Source organism: Monodelphis domestica, chromosome 1 (assembly GCF_027887165.1).
Source record: "Monodelphis domestica isolate mMonDom1 chromosome 1, mMonDom1.pri, whole genome shotgun sequence".
In the NCBI taxonomy this organism is placed as follows: Eukaryota; Metazoa; Chordata; class Mammalia; order Didelphimorphia; family Didelphidae; genus Monodelphis; species Monodelphis domestica.
Genome location: NC_077227.1, coordinates 102,024,291 through 102,048,250, shown reverse-complemented (window position 1 = coordinate 102,048,250; position 23,960 = coordinate 102,024,291). Strand labels below are relative to the sequence as shown.

Sequence of the window (23,960 nt, the reverse complement as noted above, 5' to 3'; positions counted from 1 at the left end):
TTGTTTATAAGAGTTTTTGTTACTGAGTCTGCTTTCTTTCTTTCTTTTTTTTCTGAGTCTCCTTCAAGATTGATTCTCAACCCAAGAGCAGGGTACAAGGAGAACTGTTCTCAATCATTGTACTGAAAATCCCCAAGTAACAGGAAAAAGCCCAAATTGTCTTCCTTTATCTTCTTTCCTCTTAGCAAACTCTATTTGGTCAAGAGGCTCTCATGGATCTGGGACCAAATTGTTCTTGCATGGCCTTAGGAAGCTAAGAAGACATTTTTGTTTACTCAGTTTCTATGGGATAAAATATGAATTGGATTCAAAGTAGCTTTGTGGGAAAAAAAAATTTCCCAAGTAGACCTTAAACTTCAGATCACTGAAAAATGTGAGGTAGCTTGGAGTAGAGGGAAGGGCCTTGGACCAGGCAAGAGTCAGGAGCTCTGAATTCTAAACTTAGAATCATCACTAATTTACTGTGAACGTATACAAATCTTTTCCCCTTTCTACATTTTCATTTCCTCATGGATAAAATGAGAGAAATTGATTGAGTGAAATAACCTCTAAATTCCCTTCAAACTCCCATGAATCTATGAATCAATCAGCTAGGATTTTTTAAAGCTTTTACTTTGTGCCAGTCACTGTGATAGATGCTAGGGATAGGAAGGATGAAAGGGTGCCTATTTTTGAGGAGCTGACATTCTTTAGAAGTATAATAATTCCTTGGTTTCACTTGGGGACCACTTTCATTTGGAGGATATATATGTGGAGGAGACATGTCAGAAGGAAAAACATTGAATCCTAAGTGTTTAGGCTGAGTTGAAAGTTTGACATTTTCATCTCTTTGACAATTAATCAACAAATATTTACTGAAGGAATGCTATGAATTTTGCTAACAATAAGCTTTCTATTTGCTTTAGGAAATAGAGTATGGATATTAAAAATAATAACTGTACACTGGGATTGGTCATGGAAGATTTCATGAAGGAGGTGGAACTGTTAGTCACTGAAGGCTGAGAAGGATTCAAGTATAAGAGAAAGAAGGAAAGATATTCAAGGTAGGAAAAATGGAGTGAGCAGATTTGTAAAGATGGGAATGTCATGGGTGCTCCTAATGACAGTTTGATTGGAATAAAGGATCCTTCAGAACAGGAATGAGGGACAAGGGTGGAGAAGCAGGTAGATATCAGATGTTTCCTTTAATCTCAGGATTTTTTTTTTTTGTATGTACTTATATCTGCATTAGTGCTTTGGGACTCCAAGGACTCCATGTTCTCCTCAATATGAATATTGCCTCTAACTGAAGATTGCCATCTGCCAGTGCCTTATCATCCTATGCAAATCTTATTCATGTTTTTTCATAAATTCTCCATAGAAGATTTATCCAATGTCTTAGAAATCTTCATTTACATGTGGAATCCCCTCAATAGGATATAGAAAGGAAGGAAGAAGATGTTTTGTGTCTATGCATCCATAGCACCCAGCATACAGAAAATCAGAGCTTAACAAATATTTGTTGAATTAAGTTGGAAGCAGACATCAGTACAACATTGATTATCTATCTATCTATCTATCTATCTATCTACATATATACATACATACATACATACATATAAAATCCCCATTTCACAGATGAGGAAGCCAAAGGTGAGAAAGGTTAAGTGATTGACTTGACTTCACACAGGTAGTGTTCAAAAGAGGGATTGGAACCCAAGTCCTATAACTACAGAATCAATATTCTCTTTCCATTGAACTGTGCCACCAATTAGATCACTTGCAACTTTGGTTTTTTGGAGTTTATGCTATTTCTCATCACAAAAATGTGATAGTCTCTGCCCTCAAAGAGCTTAATATCTAATGGAGGACAACCCACAAAAGGAATCTGGAAAGTAGGAGGAGGGGAAGGATCAGAGACACTTGGCATGAGGGAGTGAAGGGGCAGCACATTGTTCCATGGAATTCAAATCAAGAACTTCAGTCACCCAAGTTCATAAATTAGGTTTACTTTTCAACTATTCTTTCTTACCCCTCATATCTAATCTCTAGCCATGCCCTGTCAATTTTACATTTGTAATAATTTTTATATTCTCCTTTTCCCTTCCAACACTGCCAATACCCTGGTGAGGGCCCTCATGACTTACAACCATATAGAATCATCAGAGGGATTGTTGTTTAATTGTTTCAGTTGGGTGAAACTCTTCATGGCCCCATCTGTCATTTTCCTGGCAAAGATACTGGAGTAGTTTGCCATTTCCTTCTCAAGTTCATTTTACAGATGAGGAAACTGAGGTAAACAGGATTAAGGAGATTTCCCAGGGTTACATACCTAGTAATTATCTGAGATTGGATTTGAATTCAAGTCTTCCATACTCCAGGCCTGACACTTTCTCCACTGTGCCATATGGGATATTGGTATTTAATAGATTGATTTCATGCATACTAAGGTTCAGCATGGAATGGTTGAAATCATCCTGCAGTTCCTCAAATACAATCTATCCAGAACTCTTTCTCCTACTCAATTCTGACTACTGATGAGAAAATGAGACTGGAAGAAGCTGATGTAAAAAGAGCTGGCATTTTCTATCATGTCCTCATCTTCAGCTTTCTATAATAGAGACTTTGGGGAATTTCCCTTTGAATGAGTTCTCAGTCTCTCTCTCACTCTCTCTCTCTCTCTCTCTCTCTCTCTCTCTCTCTCTCTCACTCACTCTCTCTCTCTCTCACTCACTCTCTCTCTCACTCATTCTCTCTCTCTCTCACTCACTCTCTCACTCACTCTCTCTCTCACTCTCTCACTCTCTCACTCTCTCACTCTCTCTCTCACTCTCTCACTCTCTCTCTCTCTCTCTCTCTCTCTCTCTCTCTCTCTCTCTCTCTCTCTCTCTCTCTCTCTCTCGCTTAGTTACCCCATTCCCAATAGGAGAGCTGCTTCATTCTGGATTGTCTGGCATATATTCTCTGATATGTTTTGTTATCAATGTAGATAAATGCATTTCTTAATTATTATGTATACTCATGGAGCTGATATTTAGTGAGAAGGTAAGTTTTGGGTAGAAATCTTTGGGTCCTACTTCCCCACTAAATGAATAGAGATCAGAAGGTTAGCTGAGACTGAAACCCACATCTCCTATGCAGACAATACTTAAGAGTGTGTTTATATATCAAAACATATACTTTTTTTACTTGGTGGTCTCATCTGATCCAATGATTTCAATGAATTTTGTGCTGATAATTTTCAGACCTACTTATCCAGCCTTAACTTTTCTCCTACCCTCTAGACTCATCTTTCTAATTGCCCGTTAGATATTTCAAACCAGATGTCCCTCAGACATCTTAATCTCATATAAACTAGACTTACTCTCTTTTATCTCCCTGAATGCTTCTCCCTTCCATACTTCCCTATTACTGTGGAGGATACCATCATTTCAATCCATTTTTTTTTCAATTCAATAAACATATATTAAATATCTACTATGTGCTAGTCACTGGGCTAAGTACTGCAGATATGAATAAGAAAATAAAGAAAGAGTTCTTGCCCTTAAGGAGCTTAAGATCTAATGGGGGACAACAACTCACAAAAGGAAATGGGGAAGTAGGGAAAGGGGAGGCATCAGGGGATACTTAGCATGAGTGAGTGACAAGGGCAGCATACTGTTCCATAGAGTTCAAACCAAGCAGGGCTGCATTCACTCAAGTTCATAAATGAGATTTCATATTCTCTCTCACCAATCATATTTAATCTTTTGCCATGTCCTGTCAATTTTCCATTTGTAATATCTTTTATATTCTACTTCTTCTCCTTTCTGATACTACCAACACCTTGGTGCAGGCCCTCACACAGAATACATTTCTATCTTTCTAATTTTCTCACACCTTAATGCCCTTCCGCATACTCTGTGATCCAGTAACTTTGAGTTCTGATGCAAGACTCTCCATCTCCAAATATGGGACATTTTCACCAACTATTCCCCATGTCCCAAATACTCTTCCCTCCTCAACTCCATCTTCTGGCTTCCTTCAAATATTGTCTGCAGGAGAAGACTTCCCTGATGCCCTTTAGTGCTTTATCCTATATTTATCTTATTTGTATATTGGTTGTTTGCATGCTTCAAACAATGGAATATTTATTTTAGACAGTGGGCTCCTTGATAGTAGGACTGTTTTATGCTTTTCTTGGCATTCCCAGACTTTAATACAGCCTGGAAGAAAATAGGTGCTTAATAAATGTTTGTTGATTGATTGGTGAGTGGTTGTTGGATAGAACTGCAACTATAACTGAAGTCTTCTCAAATTGGTAGATCCATCTTGTGCTTTTCTAGCATAGACTTCCAGACCTTGGGTTCCTTCCTTGCCACAGTGAAGTCTTGTGAAAAATGTCCTTGTTCTTGTCCTTAAAATGAAACTATACAACGCACTTTTCTGGGGTGCAGTTCTCTGAAAATATGACACAAGACTATTTCAGGACCTTAAAAGAAACCTTAAATTTTACATTTATAAAGCTTATATCTTATGGGAGCATTTAATTTACTCAGTGAGTAAATTATCCCAAAGAACCATTTCAGAACTCATTTCTTCTTTGTCCCTCTGGGATTCTCCCAATAATCAGTGGCAGCTATGTTGTCTGATTTAGATTCCTATCTGATCTTCTAAAATCTACAAAAGTTTGCCTTTATACGGAGGCCATTATAGGTATCAGTTCCTGGTTTTCTCTGAGTGGGTACTATATTATAAAAGATTATGCCACTGAGATTTGATTTCAAGTCTTAAAAAAATCCCAGAGCACCAAATCATTTAAGCTCCAAGATTTAGATTTTGGGATAATCCAAAGCTAGGCCCTTAGATTTAACATTTTGTGTGGCCTTTGAGGCCCTACCCACTTAAGTAAGTATCCTAAGGCCAAAAGATTCAGTATATCCTTGCTTCATCTTGGAGTGGTAGGCTTGGGGAATATTGAACAGGCAGAATCAAATGTCTTTACAAGGGAAATACGAATCTCTGTGATTTTTCTGCCTCAAAGAGTATGGAATGGAAAATTCCATTCCAGGCAAGATTCTTGGATGATCAGTAAGTGGAGAGCTGAAATTTTTCTAGCCTGGTGTTGCAATAATTAAAGATAGAAAAACCCTCTTAGGTAATATCTCATCCTCCAGAGAGCCAGGGTGGAGGTTATCCCACGGGGTCATTCTGTGTGGCTTCTTAGGCCATGAAGTACTGAACAGTTCTGGCAGACCAGTGGAGATCACCATCAGAAAATGAGCTCCTTATATTCAGCATAAATTTGAGATGAACCAGAGTTCAGGGTTCAAAATCTCAAATTCTTAAAGTCTAGATATTTCAAATACCACAGGAATGAAATTTTTTTTTGTTATTTTTGTGCTAGCTTGCAGGAGTGAAAGGGTAGTGCATCAAAAATGATCAACAGACGATAAAGCAACATATCACATCAAGTTTTATCCCATAAAATACCAGCAAATTTATATAAATCTATGCTTATTCTCAGTACTCAAAAAACTGGTGAACTTGAGAAGTAGGAGAAGAAGGAGACTCTTCTCATTTTTATTATAGCAGTTTTCTGACTCTAAGGTTCAACAGTCTGATCCTCAAAGCATTGAAAACCATATTCTCCAAACTAATACATAATGGCAGAACCATAAGTAGGAAATATTTACTCTGGGGCAGCAACAGTTGTGCTATGATGGAGGATGAAGAGAATAGACTAGAAATGGCAGCACAGAGAATCCAAGGTCAAGATAGGAGACAGAGAAACAGACAACTGTCTGGTTGTGTGGTCATATTATTATTATTATTAATATCATTATTATCTAAGATGTTGGACTCAAATGAGCTGATTAATCTGTATAGCATTAATGATTTTAAGAACATAGTATCACTTAATCATTAAAAACCAGAAGATAAACTAAAAGTCTTTTTTACATGGTTTTATTTAGGATTAAATGAGTTACCATAAAGTGCTTTGAAAACCTTAAAGTGCCACATAAATGCTATCATTGTTGTTATTATTATTATTGAAATAGATAAAGGAAAGCAGAAAATTGAGGTAATTTTTCATGGACATTCTCCCAGATAGAGGTCATATATTGAAACAATAAAGAGAACTTTGTCAGATTTATAGGAATAAGTGCTATCCCTCAATTGATGAATGGGCAAAAGCTAAGAACATATGGTTTTCAGATGAAGAAATCAAAGCCATATATTGGTACATGAAAAAATGCTCTAAATCATTACTGAATAGAGAAATGGAAATCCAAACAATTCTGAGGTATCATTTCTCAGCCATAAGATTGGCTAAAATCACACAAGGGCAAAATGACAAATGCTACAGGGGATGTGGAAAAGTGAGGACACTGATACACTGTTGCTGGAACTGTTAACTGATCCAGCTGTTTTGGAGAGCAGTTTAGAATTATGTCCAGAAAGCTATAAAACTGTGTATATTCTTAGACCCAGCATTTAGGAGATTAGGGGTGTCAACATGGAATCTAGGAACCCCCAACTTGTGACCTAGTGGGATCTGATGAACCCCAAGTTTCAGGACTAGCTTATAGGTTGGAGACCCCAAAGTTTGTAATTGTTCCCTTTTCCCATGAGAATCTACCCTGAAGGGAATCCCAGGCTAGCAGTTTCAGGCTTTGTAGGGGACCCTCAGGGGAATAGACAATCCACTTCAGGTGGGAGCTAAACCCAATCCAAAGTGGAGTGACTCTTTGGCACGATAGGCAGCACGGCAGTCTCGCAAGCTGAAGGTCCCAAGTTTGATTGATATACTGTGAAGAGGCTTCTGGAGATGAAGAGATACTCAATTTTGGATTGGGCTTAGCTCCCACCTGAAGTGGATTGTCTATTCCCCTGAGAGTCCCCTACTCAGTCTGAAACTACTAGCCTGGATTCCCTTCAGGGTAGATTCCCATGGGAACAGGGAACAAGTACAAACTTTGGGGTCTCCAACCTATAAGCTAGTCCTGAAACTTGGGGTTCATCAGATCCCACTAGGTCACAAGTTTGGGGTTCCTAGATTCCATGTTGACAGAGGAAAAGGAAAAGAACCTAGCTATTTCAAAATATTCATAAATATGGATAGACAAATTGAGTTATATGATTGTAATGGAATACTATCATGCCTTCAGAAACAATGAATGGATTAATTTTTTTTTTAAACTTGGAAAGAACATGAGATAATGAAAAGTGAAATGAGTAGAAGAGAACAATAAATACAGCTAGATTCAATATTTGAAGAGTAACTAGTAAATGTTCACCTCTAGAGGATGAACTGAGAAATAAAAACATAAAAGCTATAATCTATATATTTTTCCAGTGATGCCTTCTATAGTGTGGGAAGAGGAGAGATGGGCTGAATAAAATAAATAAATAAAAAAGATAAAAGGAGGGGAAAAGAAATTGGCATCAAGAAGGAAGGGTAGCTTTCAAAATCAAGAAAACTAATTCCTGCTTGGCCTGTTATTGCTATTGAAATTTCAGTTGAGTGTATTTGCATAGGTATCTACCTGGAGGAATGAGCAAAAAAAAAATGATTTATGTGAGGAGCATCTGGAATTCAACCCAGCCTATTTAAATCTATAGCTTCAGTTCTGGGCCTCAGATTACATAAAATGCAGTTAATCTGTTTGTTTGTTTGTTTACTAATTTTGTAATTTTAAGGAGGATGCCCAGTCCAACAATGACTTTATTCCTTTCCAGGCTGCACTCTAGGCATGACCTACCATGACTCCACTTTGGATAGCTTTCTTTCCCAGTCTCTTTTTTGCTTCTTTTTATGTGTTGTCTTTTGATGAATGTTTGAATAGCTTACTAAATGTATTAATAATACATTATTATAATTAATAAGTGTCACCATCATCATCATCCTTGTTGTTATCTGTTTTATTGGTTCATTCTATCTTAACACAATTTGTTGACACATAGTAACTATCCTTATCATGAAGAAGAATTTGAGTCCAGCAGAGTATCTAGCCAAAGACAGATATAGTTCAATCAAGAGAGGGGACAGCTTTTCTCCAATGGTCTCACACACACACACACACACACACACACACACACACACACACACACACACACACACGATAAATAATGATAAGAGACATTATATAATCAAATGCTAACTGTAAGTGCTGTAGGGGTTCAGGGAAGTGGGCTGGAATAATCAGACAAAGCTCCTTGGTGGACTTTATCTGAGCCTTTCAGATGCAGAAGATCTGGATAGGGGAGAAGGCGAAATGAGAGCTTTGCAGATGGGAAAAGATCATGAATAAAAGTAAAGAGGCACAAATGAAAGCTATATAATTAGGATAACTGAACCAGCTCCAAAGAAGAGTTGGGAGAATGCATTGTCCTCCTTTCATAACAGAGACTGCATCCTAGACTCCACTATCCCATCTAGAAATTTCTCCATCTAGTAAAATCACTCCAGTTCTGGAATTCACAACTCAGAAGTTCTCTCTGCTTTTACATCCTGTCCCCTGATTGGATGACTCTTCTCAGAGCTTCCATTTTTAAAGAGGATGCCCAAGCTCTCCATAACATAACATTCCTCTCTAAGTTGCAGTCCTGACTCTCTGGACTTTATCTGCCAGGACCCCACTTTTGGGTAACTATCTTTTCCCTACCCTTTTTCATCTTCCTGTGATTAATCTGGATGTATAGAGAGGATGGAACAGATTATGGAGAGACTTGAAAGTCATGCAAAAAACATTTGTGTTGTGGTGGGAAATAAGAGTCATTGCATGTTTTTGACTAGAAGAGAGAAATCATGAAAGAGATTCCTTGAAGATTAATTTGGTAATGGTAATGGTAATTATGGATGAATTAGTAAGAAGAAAAATCAAAAGTAAGGAGGACAATTAGAAGGCTGTTTCAGTAATTTTGATGTAAGTGGTGAGGGCCTGGACCGAGATGATGATAATGGAAATTAAAGGAAAAACTCTAGGACACATTTTGAAGAAAGAAACACTAGAACTTGCTTTAGTCAACTCAACTGAATGACATCACCCTTATGGGGGGGGGGGGAAGTCACTTGCCATTAGGTGATGTATAGATGAAATGACTCATTGATTTGCAGACATTTGAACCTTCCAGGTATGTTTGAAAGACACAGTTACATCCTTATGTTCTTAGATAAAGAGAAATAGAATCTGGAAGGAAAGTTCTTCTGCCTCTTGATCATAAAGGACTTATCTTGCTCTCAGCATCTGATAAAAGAAATAATTCAGATGCAGGAAATCTTAAATCTCCCAAGTCAGTCAAATGGACACTTACATGAGCCAGCCAGCCCAAAATACTGTTTCACTGAACCGGCAGGTGGGGAGATTGAACTCTTACACTCTTTATGTGTATGGACAACCTCTGTCAGGGTTAGTTTAGCAATTTGTTATTATTCCCTCCAGATGGTTTGGATTCCTTGTTGTTCAGGGAGATTGAAGGGGCACACCCACCTTTTCACAAGTTCTAAAGCAACTTCCAAGCATGACTCATCAGTGTCAACAGGGTTGACTTTCTTATGGGGAATTCATAGAATGTTAGAGCTGGAAGGCAACTTGGAGGATAGAAGGTTGGAGAATAGACTGTTGGAGTTGGAAGGGACCTATCTTATAGGTCAACCAATCCCATCCTCTCAATTTCGTGGATGAGGAAACCAAAGCTGAGAGAGAGGTGCAGTCACTAACTCGAGGTTCTACAACTCAGTTGGTTGTCCTCAGGCTGAAAGTGAAGAAAAAATACCCCAAATACTTCTTTTCTGTTTGGTCTGTTTCTTTCATTTTGGGGGAGTATTTCAAGCTTTGTTTTTCATGAACTTAGGGTAACATAAACAAAAACTTGAAGCAGAGGTGAAAGGGATACTTTGATTATCAAATGAAAAAGTTTTGATATTACAGGCAGCTAGGTTGCTCAATGGGCAGAGAGCTAGGCCTGGAGTCAAGAGGATGCAAGTTTAAATCTGGTGTCAGGCTCTTCTTAGCTGTATGATCCTGGGCAAGTCACTTAACCCCAGTTGCCTAGATCTTACCCCTCTAAGACAGAAAGGAAAGGTTCATTTCTTAATTATTGACATTTTAAAGTGGCAACCCAATGGAAATATGCCCCAAGTATTTTGCAAATTGGAATTAGTAATTTTTTTGTCTTTTGAGTTAAAAAAATTCCTGCTCTCTATATCCATATTTATTTTATGATTAATGAATGTGTTCAGGGCTCAATTATCTCATTAATATAAGCATGTGTCCCTGCCACATGGGACACACTTTGCTTGACAAACACTCCTTATGACTATAATCATTTGCTAGCTGTCTAGGCTGGAGCTTGGGGGAGGCAGGAGAAATTTGGAAAGTGATCCTTTGTACTTGAAAACCACTGATGGAGAACAACTGTTTTCACCAAGGACACCCAAATCCACACAAGGGAAGGAGAACAGAAACCTTAGAATCGTGGAGGAAAAAGTAGGAGAAAATGAGAAACATTGCAATTAATTTCCAAATGAATGTTGGAAGAAAAATTGGTGTGACTTTTGGTGTCCAACAGATTTCAAGCACAAGAAATCAAACCACAAAATTAGAAGAGGCAATTTTGGTTTTGCAACAACTCCCTCTGGGAGGGAGGATTTTTAGGGAAAAGGCATCAGAGGACACTGGCCACAACTCTGCTAGTTTAGGCTGCCTCCACAAATATATTTTATTTCATTTGTATAATTAATGTGAAAACTCTTCTGGATTTCTGACCCATGGCATGCCAGCCCAGGTCTTCCTTGGAGTTGAAAAACTCTTTTTTGAGCTGCATTAACCTAAACTGGGGGATCTTTAACCTATTTTTGCATCATGGTCTCTTTTGGTAGTACATTTAGTAAAATCTATCATTCCTCAGAATAGTGTTTTTAAATGTATAAAATAAAATCCATAGAATTTCAAAGGAAAATAATTACTATATATTGAAATACAGTTATCAAAATATTATGTTTTTTAAATGGGTTTGCAGACTACAAGTTAAGAACTCCTGAAACTCTTACTTGGTTTGGGAGAAGCCCAAGAAAATCCAGATGGCTGAAGAAAGAGTGGGCAAACACTTAGCATGATACCATAACCATACCTCCAGCATTTGAAAACCTGGGGTGATATTTGGAAATTAGGTATCTTAATAGGTTCTAATCTAAATTTGATATCTTGGACAGTGACGATTATTAAAACTCAAACACATGCAAAATGAAACATACTAATTTTCAGGCACTTACTGTTCTTCCAAATCAATTCTTCCAACTGATTTCCCAATTTCAATGGAATTGCCATTTTACTAGTCCCCAAGGTTTAAAACCTAAAATCATCTTGGACTCCTTATCTCTCCTTCCAGCTCAGAATTGTCTAATCAGGTTGCTCTGTAATAGCTCTCAGATTTCTTTGTGGCAATGCTTGGAGAAACAATGGATTTCAGGGTCAGAGAACCCTTCTGGATTCATGACTGCCCCTTACTAGCAAGATCCTCTACCTTGCAGGCTCACTTGTCTCCCCTCTAACATAGGGATAATAACACTGACACTGTGTACCTCAAAGAGTTGTTGTGAAGAACATGCTTTATAGACTGTAAAGTCCTGAATAAGTATGATATATTACAATTGCCCCATGGCTAGAATATTGTGATAACCTCCTAATCTTCCATCTTGCCTCCAGCTACTCCTTCTACTAATAGCTGTCTGTCCCACACAGGCTGCAAGATTAACTAGGCTAATGCATAATTTTGACTGAGTCACACCATTGCTAATAAAAAAAAGGTTCAATCAAGTTTGAGTTCAATAGCATTTTCTAAAGCAGAGTTTCTTTGTCTTGAGTTCATGAGTCTGTGGCTAGATTTCAGGAGTTGGGAATAGGCTGTGAACTTGGATTGGAGAAATTACATCTTTATTTTGACCAACTTTTGGTTTTCTTTGTAAGCCTATATATTTCATTTTATTTTATTATTTTTAAATCCTTACCTTCTGTTCTAGTATCAATACTCTGTATTGGTTCAAAGGCAGAAGAGCAGTAAAGGCTAGGTAATGGGGGTTAAATGATTTATCCAGGGTCACACAGCTAGGAAGCATCTGAGGACATATTTGAACCCTGGACCTCCCATCTCTAAATCTGGCTTTCAAACCACTGAGTCACCTAACTACTCCCAGAATTGTAAGAGTTTCTTAGGGGAACAATGAAAAGTAAGCATGAAAAGCCAATCAAGGTTACTTTCTGGACTCCCTTTAGTGTCAGAATTTTGAAAATGAGATCTAGAAAGGTTTTTGAGTTGTCAAAGGTAGTGATGGTGATGGGGCCCCCTTATACTCTATAATATTGTCTCTCTAGCTTCCTCAACCAGAAGCTATTTTATCTTGGGCTGAATTCCCATAGATCCTTAGTCCTTTCTTCTTACACTTTATACTTCATCTATTTATGGTCATTGTGTATATCTTTTACTGACCGTGCAAGATTACATAGTTTTTAAGATTAGGGATTGTGTTTTATTCATCTTTGTGCAATGAATACATTCAATATTTATGAATGAATGAACTAATGTCATTATTTCACTAATTCATTCAACAAATATTTCCTAACTAATTTCTATGTCCTGAGAATGAGAGGAGTTACAAAGATAAGAAAGACCAAGTCCCTGCCTGCAAAGAGCTGTTAATCTGGTAGGGGAAATATGACATATTCACATGTAACTAGAATTCTGAATAGAAAATCAAGAAAACAGAAGAGCACGAAGGCTGTGAAATCAGATGAAGAGGTGCCTGCTTCCAGATAGGAGAGATTAGAGAAGGCATCCTGGAAGCAGGATTTGAAAGCAGAATCTTCCATTTGCCTTCCCAACAGAAAGCCACAGGCAATGATACATAGAGCATTTTCATCACAGGCAGAGTAGCTGATAAAGATTATGCCATTCATCTTCTGCACTAGAACCCCTGTGGGCTCTCCTTCCATTAGGAACCAGAGAGGTAGTTTTGAAATTTCAAATCCACTCAAAGTTGAGGATATCTGATGCTGGAAGGAAACAAGAACCCTTTGAGGTTTGGGAGCTTTTCCCTCTTGGCAGCCATAAAATGGGGATGCCAAGTTTGGAGAAAACAAGCATAAAGGGCTTAGAAAACAGGCTCACAATGCTTATTGGACATCAAATAATTCTTCCACAACAATATTTTGATAGGTTAAGTATAAAAGAATCAGAAACATATGGATTAAATTTCCCTTGAAATATACACGGGTTTGAAAATTAATGTGCTCAGGAAGACCTTTATTTCTTTTTGGTTTTTGCCAAACCATCGTACTGGGAGAATGACTCAGGACTTTTTTCAAATCTCAGGTCCAAACAGGTTCCTTTAACCTTCCCCACCCCTCTGTAGGGTCCTTCCATTTAACTGAAGTTGGTGGATATATCCCAGGTTTGTAAAATAAATTGCACAAACCCATGCGAGCTGCAGTTATGAGAGAAAACCAAATTTAAACTTTTGCTTCATAATGGTGGATAATTATCGTCTGGGGTCAGCAAGATGGTTTCAATCCAGAGAAACATGAGCTCTGAGACAGTATGGTGCAATGGAAAGACACCTGAAGTTCGAGTCAGAAGGGCTGGAGTTCTAGGTCTGGTATGAAGGAGCAATGTGACCTTGGGTCTGTCATTTCACTCCTCTCTGAGGCAGGGAGGTGGTGTAATGGATAGAGCACTTGAGCCAGAGTCACGAAGACCTGAGTTTATATCCTGCTTTAGCCACTTACTAGCTGTGTGATTCAGGGCATTTAACCGAATTGAATCTCAATTTACATATATACACATTATATATATATAATAGGAATGATAATAGTTATGAGGATCAAAGGAGATAACATAAAATATTTTGCAAAACTAAAAACATTCAAGAAGTGATGATGAGCATCATTGCTATTGTTGATTTCTTTATATGTCAAATGGGATTACAAACCTTGCCTTGCCTGCCTCACAGGATTGATGTAAGAATCAAATGAAATAATATATGCAAAGCACCAGGTGACTATAAAACCTGATGATGCTATGGAAAGGGGGACAGAAGACCTGGGTCCCTATCCTGATTCTTCTGTATGCCCTATGTGTGATAATGGACAGATCGCTTACCTTTGCTAGGTCTTTAGACAGTGAAGGTGTTGGATTTAAAGACCTTCTAAGGTTTCTTCTGGTTCTAAATCCATGATTCTACATCACTATATATTAGCTTATATTGTTGTCATTATTGTCTTTGCTATTTTAATTTATAGAAGTTATCAGATTTATAAATCTTCATATGACCCCAGAGACAGACATGGTGTTCACCAATTCATTGGGGTCACAATATGACTTCCTAGTCTGCTTATCTCTAGGATTTGAATGAAAGAAAGTTTTTTGACTAAATAAGTGAGAGCAGGAGCTATAGATATATTTTATTCTCTAATTCCCTACATCTAACTAGTTTGCATTGAGATTGCTGATAGGTTAGACTCCCAAAATATTTTCTCACTAAATTGGCAGATGAGAGACATTTCCTGTAGCTAGAACTGGCTTTGATATCTATAACTATCTATAGCTATATCTACATCTATAGGACTGGTGCTATTTATTATATCCAGAACTGGCTTTGACTAATGTATATATGTATATATATGTATATGTACATTATGTATGTATGTATCCATCTATCTGTCTGTCTGTCTGTCTGTCTATCTGTTTGTCTGTCTTTCTATCTATCTATCTATCTATCTGTCTGTCTGTCTGTCTGTCTGTCTGTCTGTCTGTCTGTCTTTCTGTCTGTTTTTCTCTGTCTATCTATGTCTGTCTGTCTGTCTGTCTGTCTATCTGTCTGTCTATCTGTCTTTCTCTCTGTTTGTTTGTCTGTCTGTGTGTCTGTCTATATCTATAATCCAGTCAGAGGCTGACCTGCCATGAGGAACAGCTAATTCCCAGGGATCCGATGAAAGAGGAAATTCCTCCTCTCAAAACATGTTCCCTTGCTTCTCTTTTCCATCCCACCGATACTATGACCTAAAGTGCAGTATCTCCAGGGACTTGCATTAAATTGTGTATATGTGTTACCTTGAGAAGGACAACCCATTGATAATTTAGTACAGATTAATTTGTTAGCCAAATTTGGGGTCCAGCACAGATATATATTTGATGGGTGGGAGAAAAAATATCAAAATTATTGGGTATTGAGGGGGAGCACAAGACTGAGATGGCAGGGGAAGGGGGTGCACAGAGGGGTAGACATAGGCAAGGTCTTGGAACTGGCTGAGGAAATGTCAAAAAGAGAAGGTGAGTAGGTACCACTGTATCAAAGATAAACATCCTTTCTCTGATGGTTTTGCCAGGGCCTGACCTGGAAGTAGCAATATGATAGCAAAAGAATCTAGGAAATTCAATCAAATATCAAGTTGATTAATCTGGTTAATGTTTCATAGTTTCACTTATACAGGCAGAACCTTGGATCCTCTCTTGTTAGCTTGGAGGTCTGTAGTTTTAAATGTTATCTTAATAATGAAGACCTTGTTCACATTTCTGGTAATGGGATCACAGTGAAAGGTGAGAAAAACTTCCATTTCTTTTTTCTCTTTTCATCCTACAGGTTCAGGGTCAACATCCCATAAAATCCAATTTCACTAAAAGTCACTGGGACTATAAATGGAAATCATAAACGATGCTAGGATTTGTACTTGTGAAGAATGGGAAAAATATTGGTCTGTTTGTCTCTATCCCTAAGTACTTATATGTCAGTTCATCTCTTACAGACTCAATCCCATCATCTACAAATAAGGGGGAAAACCCATCAATCCCTTAATTCCTTTCTGGCTCTAAATCCTGTGATCCTTGCAAATGTGCCTTCTATCATATATAATCATAGCTTACATTTATATATAACAGTCTATGGTTGTAAAGTGTTTAATATCTATTATCTCATTTGATCCTTGAGTAACTCTGGAAGGTAGATGGTATATCTATAATGATAATGAAAATAATAACAGCTAACATTTAATGTTTACTCTAATGTTTGCAAAGCACTTTACATTGACAGTCCAAGACTGGAATGTTCTCTTTCCCATTTTAGCCTCTTGGGTTCTCTGGCATCTTTCAAATCTACCATCTATAAGATGTCTTTTCTAATCCCTCTTAATTCTAGTGCCTTCCCTCAGTTCATTAATTCCTACTTAACCTGGGTACAGTTTGTTTGTGATAGTTGTTTGCATGTCATCTCCATTAGTCTGTGTGGTCCTTGGGGGCAGAGATTGTGTTTTGTCTTTCTTTATGTTGCCAGGGATTAGCACAGTGCCTGGCATACAATAGGCACTTGGTACATATTGACTGATTATCAAATAGTATCCCATTTAATAATATTTGCCCACATTATAGATGAAGAAACCGAGGCTCCAAGAAGCTGGCTTTTGGTAAAGGGGCAAAGGACCAGATCTGAAAACAAATCGGGTGCTCTTTCCACTGTACCATATAACCTCAAGGGGCAAAAATGTATGAGTGAATGCCTTCCTTGTCCATGATTTACTGGAGAAAAAGAAAAGACCACCACAGGGCATTTAACTGGGGGATGGTGGTCAAGGTTCCTCAGAATGATGCTTAGTATTTTATTCAATAATATCCTCCAACCCCAGGCTGTGTAGCATGCCTTCGCAAAGAGGCTACATAGCTCCTATTTCCTTCACTTTCGAGTATTTTTAGTATGTTGAGTTATTATTTGGTAAGATATTCAAGATTTCTAGTGGGATTTCTTGATAATGGACAGATTCGTTCTCTTCATAATGATAGCTGAGCGGCTCGAGAGCAAAGAGACACTTTGTTCTTTGTTCTCAAGGAGATAAACTGTTATTTCTTTCCTCTGAAGAAGCTTCTAATATGATGGGTGAAATATCAAGAATAATTAGACCAAATGGCAATGCAAGTCCCACTAGAAATAATGCATCCATTATTTCATTTTATTCACATTGTTAGAGTTTCTGCCTGATTTAAGTTGGTATAAAGATAGCTGTGGGTATTCCCTTTCTGAGAACTCTAATAATATGCTTTATTGAATATTTACCAGTTCTTATTTGATTCTTCCTTTTTTGGTTCATTGTTTTACAATTAAAAAGTTCCATTGTTGTGATCATTTTTTAAAGAACCTTTGTGATTCTACAGCTGCTTGGTCTCTCATATATCTTGGGGAAGCATCTAAGAGTGGTTCCGGAAGCTTAATGTGTACTGGGTACTATCAGTACTGTTAATCAAGGAATAAATTACAGAACAGTAAGCTAGGAGCCTGAATGAATTAATGAAGTCACCTACAAGGATCAAGGAGCAGGGAATAGGTTAGACAGTGAGAGAGTACTGCCTTAGCACACTCATTCAATACTAGATTGTAGGTTGAAATAAAAAAGGAAGTGAAATATTTTACTGAAAGTAGGTATTTAATCAATATGTGTTAGTAGAACCATTGACATCAAGGGACTTCTGGGGTCTTGTTGGCCAACCTCTGTAAGAAACATGAATTTCTTCTTGAGTAGCTCTGACAAATGGTCATCTAGTTTCTGACTGAAGACCTCTAGGGGTTGAGAACTCATTATGAAGCAATCCATTCTATTAAACAACAACAACAACAACAATTTAGGAGATTCATACTCATATTGACCTTACTGATTGAAGGGATTTAAAGATTTGGGTCTCTAAATCAGGAGGCTCTTAACCTGGGACCTATAAACTTGTTTTTTAAAATACTTGGATAACTATCTAAATATGTTATTTTTTGGTAATCCTATGTATTAAAAAACTTTATTATCAGAGGTTGTCCATAGATTTCATCAAAATGCCATTAAGCCCATGATGTCATTGGAGTCCAGCTTTATTATGAGATTGACCCTTTCTCAATAAATCTATTTCTTTTTTTTTTTGGCTTAGAGACTTTGTTTTAATTTTGGTGTCTCAGTTAATAAATTTCTACCACACCATCAAGTCTGTGATGCAAAATGCTGAACAACCTTTAGAGTATCTGTCCAGAAGAGAGATCTCTGGTCAAGAGTTTGAACATTTTAGTTACTTTCTTAGCATACATAATTACATCTAGTTTTCCAGAATGGTTGACCCAAATCATAACTCTACCCAATGGTGTGCTAGTATGCCTCTCTACCATCAATTATTTTCATCACTTGTTATCTTTGCCCATTTGATGAGTGCAAGGTGAAACCTCAGAATTCTTTCCATTTACATTTCTCTTTCTGCTCATGAATAAAGTGAGTTTAGAATTTTGGATCCATCAGTATAAGGAACTCCTCATTAGGAAATTTCCTCTATTAATGCATAGGGGCACTTATCCTGCAACTTGTAGTAAGTACAACTCAACTTTTAGAGGACCAAAAAGTTAAATGAGTTGTTTAGGATCACTCAGAGACTTGAATCCAGATCTTTCTGACTGTGTCTGGCTCTATATATTATATATACATGCATCTTTCTTCCTTTGCAGAATATCTCCAACTCTCTGAATATAGAATATTGCATATACTTACTTTTAGACTTATTTGATGTATTTATTCATTTTGCTTTTTGTTCCTTTAAAAATTCCTCATTATAAGAGATAGTCCAATAGGGGAAGGGAAAGTATATTTTTGGTAGTAGAAGTGACATAAAAATAAGCTACATTCATAAAATTTTATAAAGATATGTAATAGAACATGGGAGCCATGACAGGTAATTGAGGATGAATGCAAATCTGTGGTATTGGTCAATGGCAATTGTCTGTTTTTTTATAAGGACAGTTTAGTACACAAGTTTAGAATGAGCTAAGGATAATGAAATAATCTAAAGACAACAAAAGAGATTTCAAAAAACTATTAGCTCTAAAAGAGAATATTAGAATTTAATCTATTAGCTCAAAGAGAACAAAGTAATAAGTTAAAACAAGAAAAATGATTACTATTTGAGGTGGATGAGATTATGATAACTAATCAAAGATGAGACAGAGCTGCTGCATTTTTGTTTCTGATTTCTTTGCTAACAAAGATGATTTTTGGATTGGAAAGGATGCAACAAAAAAAAAGTCAAAACATGAGGTGAATGAGGAAAGAATAAAAGAACATAGTTATCATTGACAAATTCTAGTCAATAGGCCAAAATAAATTCCATTCTAGGATATTCATGAAAGTGACAGTTGTAATTGCAGAGCTATGGTCTAGGTTCTTGAAGCCAGAAATTATAAGAGGTAAGAAGAGAGTACGCTCCAGGAACTGGGAGATCAAGTCACAGGGGAGGCACAGAGGCAGAAGATAGAGTATTGTTTGTGAAGAACAGTAAGAATGAACCATAGAATAGACCACAGTATATATAAAAGTGAATAATTTAATATAAGAATGAAAAGGTAGGTGGAGACCAGGTTGTGAAGATCCTTTGCTCCTTGGCTTTTTATGACATTACTTTCTGCTGGTTCTCTTGCTGATAGTCGGAATGTGCCTTCTCAGTCTCTTTTAAAAAAAATTTAAATTAATTAATTAATTTGGAATATTTCTCAGTCTCTTTTGCTGAATTTTTGTTCATGGCTCACCCTCCATATGTGAGTGTATCTCAGGGTTTTACTGTATCTTTTGCTCTCTACACAATCTCTTGATGAACTCATTAACTTCAACGGATTCTAATAATGTCTTTATGCAGATAACTCCTAAATCATCATATCTTGTTCTCATTTCTCTCCTGAGCTCTGGGATGTTTGTTGCCTGTTGGCCATCCTTACCTGGATGTCTCACAGATATTTCAAACTCAACATCTCTGAAATGAAACTAATTCTCTTTCCTCATAAACCCATACAAATCCCTAAATTCCCTATTTATGTTAAGGGTAGCGGATCTTTCTTGTAACCCAATTTCATAAAACAGAAATCATTTGTGACTTTTTTTACCTTTTGTCCTCCTTCATAGCTAATCAATTGCCTTAAGAAATAATTAATATTAAGAATTCAGAGTGACATGAGAGGGCATATGAACTAATGCAGTGTTATCATTTTCTAATTACTGGGCTACTTCAATGTTCAATATACTGTTCTCCAGTCACAAAAAAAGAGAAAGTTTCACTATTTTTTAGTCCTTGAGAGTTTTGATTTTTACAGTTCAAAGCTTTGCTTGACTAGAAGGCCTAAAGTAAGATGTGACACTTATTTAAAAATAAGATTACTTAGGGGAATGAAGAATTAAGCAACAAGATGACACTGTCAGCATCCTCTCAGAGCTGAAACATGGCACCCACCTTCCAAATCCCTTCTCAGTCATTTCGCTTCTGTTTGTCAATTCAGCTGATCTGGTGATACTGACCGACATTCTACAAATGGGGGTTGTTTGGCCAAGGCTTAGGGAGGTCTGGGAAATATTCAAATACTCATTTAAAACATCTTCATGGTGCTTCAGCTTAGCCTTTTCAGGCTCCCAAGAAACATATTCTCATGTAATAAAAAAAAATGTAGTGTAGTTACCCCCACATCCTCCAAAGAAATGAATGACATACTCTTGACATGAAAATGGTTCATAAAATCAGTTAGCTGTTTCCTGCTGCAGGTGCAATGCACGAAGCTTTCTGAGCTGGTTTGCATTAGTATTTTGGACATAGATGGCATATAGTATGAAAGAAAAAAAAGGCAGTCTGTTACTGAACATGAATTAACCTGCTTGATTTTAATGTCTGCATGTGAAACTTTGACTGAACCATTTCAAGAAATAGCTCTCCATTCTAGGGTGATGCCTATGGAAGCTGATGTTTTTATTATTATTAATAAAATCTTTGAGACAGAACTTTATGGGCTCACAGAGACTCTAAAACCCATTCTTTGGGTTGGAAAAATTGTATATGTTAAGGACTGTGGAAGGAAACTTTAAATAAGAATGTTTAAATGGTAAGTCAGGGTACAAAAGACCCAAATTTTAAGAATCTCCAATGATTTCTTTTTATGTTGAAATTGTTTCCTGCAAAGGCCTTCTTGGAATGTGTTTAGCGAAGATAGCATACCCCCAATTAGCATCAGAGCCAAGAGTGAGATGCAATGGGATTTAAGCTTGGGTGTTGCTCATGTAAGGCAAAGTCTCTTTGGGAAAACATTCCTTTTTAAATGTTCTTAGATTTGTTTTGGTTTTGCTTTTCTTTCTTTGTTTTTACCCCTTCTTACTTTCTTTCCTCTTTGCTTCCCATAGCTCTCTGCTTCAATTCTCTAAACACTCTTCTGTAGTTCTATGGATAAGTTTACTAAAACTGTACAAAATTGCAAAAAAAAAAAAGCCCTTCAATTTCTTTCTTACTGTGCAAATGAAAGCAGGTTGAAAATGAGTGAGACAGATGAGAGAGACATAATGAGTTAAACATCAGTCCACTCTGAGTGAGGAGGAAAGGCAAAGCACAGCACATCTGGTTAGGAGCTCAGTTTATCATTCCTGCTGTTATTCCGAAGAAAAATCCCCCATGAAACCTGGAAAAACTTTAGTTTTACTAGAATCAGAGCATAAAATGGCATTGTTTTGTGTATAGTCCCTGCTTTGAAAAGGGACTGAAGCTAGAAGCAGTTCTGTGTCCTACCTGCTAATCTCCCCCACCATTGCCCCTAACCCACCCAGTTCTGGTAAGCTACTGTAAAATTCCTGTATTTAAAGGAGGATCCTGGAAAAGTTGGTCAGCGCCAGCATCTAATGATAGGTTGGGAAATTAATGGTGTGAGTGCAGAAATAGGACCAGGACAAACAGGGAGCTAATTTTGATAATGAACAGAGTCAAAGAGTAGCTTAGATGACTGTGTGCTCTGTATATAGTACACCATCAGAAGTATTGGTCTTTTGTGTTCAATTTGACTGTTAATTTTAGAAACTAAAATGCAACCAGCCAAATTAGCTGATAGAAATAGTGCTTAGTCCCACAGGTTCACAATCTGTTATCCTGGGCAAAGAAGGTGAGATGTTTCAAACTTAATGTTTATTTAAAGCCTACATCTATACTCTCAGAGTGAAACGATCAGATGGATGCAATTATCCTGATAATTCAGATTATAAACTCTGTGTAAGTCCAGGACCTAGATGCTTCAGAGTGGTTTTTCACTTGGATTTACAGTATTATCAACACAGCCCTCTTTGCTGGTGTAGACCCAGACCAAATTTTAACCCGAAACATTGCTTTATTAGGCAAAGTTTTACAGACTATCTTGTAAAAGAAGATTGAATTCAGAATGACCTATGAATATTTGTTCCTCAAAGAGGAACTGTTTTAAAAAAATTTTAATAGAATATAATGCCTAGTAACTGAGTTTGAAAGTAAATATATATGATATATATCTTATCGAATGCTTTAAAACATAACTGCTAAAGAAATAGCAACTATCTTTAAATATTAGTTGTCAAATGAAAATTAAATTGTTTAATTTTAAATCAAATAATAGACTGTTCTTTTAAGATCCTGTAAACATAAAATAGGCATTTTTATTATTGTGAGGACTTAGGTTTTAAATAAAGAAAGCTATTGAAGTACAAGCCACGTAGGAACAAATATTGTAGCTGCCGTTTTTAAAAAATATTTTGAATGTTAACATTCTTATTGCATTATTTTTTAAGTTATTATTGGATGCTGACACAACTGCATCAAGTCATTCCTTGAAATGAATTGTCTGCTCTGAAATATATTAATGCAAACATCTCCAAAAAGACCCTTAAAAACTGATTTGGGGATTTTTTTTCTAGTGGGAGGTAAAATAAGCCTGTCTTTAAGGGGAGCTGGTGAACGGAGAGGATGATCACTTCAGACTCGAAGGAAACACGCAAAATAAACATTCCTAAAGGCACCTGAGTAAGAGAGAAAGAAAAAAGATCAGTAAAGGGCACTGTGTCAGGTGGAAAGGATTTTTTAATAGCTTAGACTCTGGATTTTGATCTGCTCCTTTTGACACCTTGGCTCTGTGCAGTTAGCTTTCCTCAAGTGCAGCTCTTAATTTTTTTTTTAAAGTGCCCTTCCTTATGAAAGAGATCATCTAGAATTTAGTCTTCTGGATTGAATTTGCCTTTCTTGTCCTTTCTCTTGATTATAATCTATTTGGGCACTATTTTTCTCCCCTTTTCAAACTAGTCTTTTTCAAGACCACTCTTTAAAGAACAAGAGAAAGAAACAACAACGATAACAAAAACAGCTGAACGACCAACCATCCTGGAAGTCGTGTATTTAAAACATTCTTCTTTTGGCCATAATGAGCACACATGCAAGTGCCCGGAATAAAAATGAGATGCAGGTTTTATTTACTCCTGTCGATGGATGACACATATTAAGAACCCAATGAAATGGCTATTTGCTTCTAATGCCCAACTGTCTCTCTTGCAACCCTCTTCCTGGGTGTGTATGTGTGTGTGTGTGTGTGTGTGTGTGTGTGTGTGTGTGTGTGTGTGTGTGTGTGAAAGGGGGAGGAAGGGAAAGAGGGAGGGGGAGAGAGAGAGAGAGAGAGAGTGTGTGTTAGTTTTATTGTTTCTTTTTCTTTCTTTCTTTCTTTCTTTTTTTTTTGGTTAGAAGTTGACCAAATTCTCAAAGAATAACATGTCATTAGTAATCCAGCAGTTTTCCCATCTAAGAGAGGGTAAGGAAAGTTTCCTCAGTGTCTTTTTTCCTCAGAAAAGCTGAAGGCCTCTAGCCAAGGCTGTAGCCCACTTGTGTGAAGTTGATTAGAAAAGGAAATCCAAATCTAAGGCATCATTTCCCTGGCTTTCAGGAGAAGAATGTTCCAATCAAGAGAGCCATTGCCATGCTTGAAATTAGAAAATAATAATAAAAACAAGAAAAGAGAGGAAGGGGAGGAAGGCGGAGAGTGGGGAGAAAGGAGAGGAGAAGGGAGAAGTGGGGAAGAGGGGAGGAGAAGGGGGTGAGGGGAGGAGAGAAGAGGGGAGAAAAGGAGTAAAGGGGAGGAGAGGAAGGGAGAGGAGAGGATTGGATCAGAAGGGAGGGAAAGAGGG

The 23,960-nt window shown here is 37.2% G+C and overlaps 1 long non-coding RNA gene across 1 annotated transcript; it reads left to right on the top strand.

Annotated features, from left to right (window-relative positions):
- The first annotated feature begins 926 nt into the window (after nt 1-926).
- LOC130458840 (uncharacterized) lies at nt 927-23,251 on the top strand. The gene is made up of 2 exons (XR_008918214.1): nt 927-1,043; nt 23,089-23,251. It is a non-coding gene; the product is annotated as an uncharacterized LOC130458840 (long non-coding RNA).
- Nucleotides 23,252-23,960: the final 709 nt, after the last annotated feature.